This window comes from Ipomoea triloba, chromosome 16, assembly GCF_003576645.1.
Source record: "Ipomoea triloba cultivar NCNSP0323 chromosome 16, ASM357664v1".
Taxonomy (NCBI): domain Eukaryota; kingdom Viridiplantae; phylum Streptophyta; class Magnoliopsida; order Solanales; family Convolvulaceae; genus Ipomoea; species Ipomoea triloba.
Genome location: NC_044931.1, coordinates 13,872,519 through 13,873,197, shown reverse-complemented (window position 1 = coordinate 13,873,197; position 679 = coordinate 13,872,519).

The following is a 679-nucleotide window of genomic DNA, read 5'->3' as shown; positions in this document are numbered from 1 at the left end:
AGCATCTTGATAATTCTGTATCATATATCTTGCACCACCCGTAAAACTTGATGGTAAAATAACTCTCTTACCTTGCGTTGAAGGGTCTATATCTCCTTTGAACAATGCATCAGACAAACCTTTGGACGCAATCTAGTGAGTTTTTCTACTTAGGGTTTCGGAATCGAAGAAAATGTTTGTTTGTTTTAAAATTAGATTCACATTGTTTTAATCTAGGGTTCTTTGGTTGTATGCTATATGCAGATTAATGGAAGAAAACAAATAGCCCGGAAAAAGATAAGTACCTTTCATTTGATACCTTTCATTTGATATGTTTAGCTTCAATCTAAATCTGTTTACTACATTCACATTTAACCCTAACCTTAATGAGAACTTGTTATCTTTTGCAGGTGAAGAAACCCATCAAACTATAATGGAAAAAGATAAGTATTTTTTAAGCTAAAAAAAAAAGATATTTACTGAGATATTTTTTAACTACTACAACTATAAAATACATTACTGTATGTACAACTGAGATATATACATTGAGTTACATACCTTTATTCTCTGAATGTCCTTTCCTTTTCGTTCCTAGAACTGTAGTGTAACACCCCAATTTTCAACTCTTACTTGTATTACAAAATCACTGATAATGCGTCGCGGAAGCTTACATCTAGCCAGCAGAAAACTGGGTGTTACC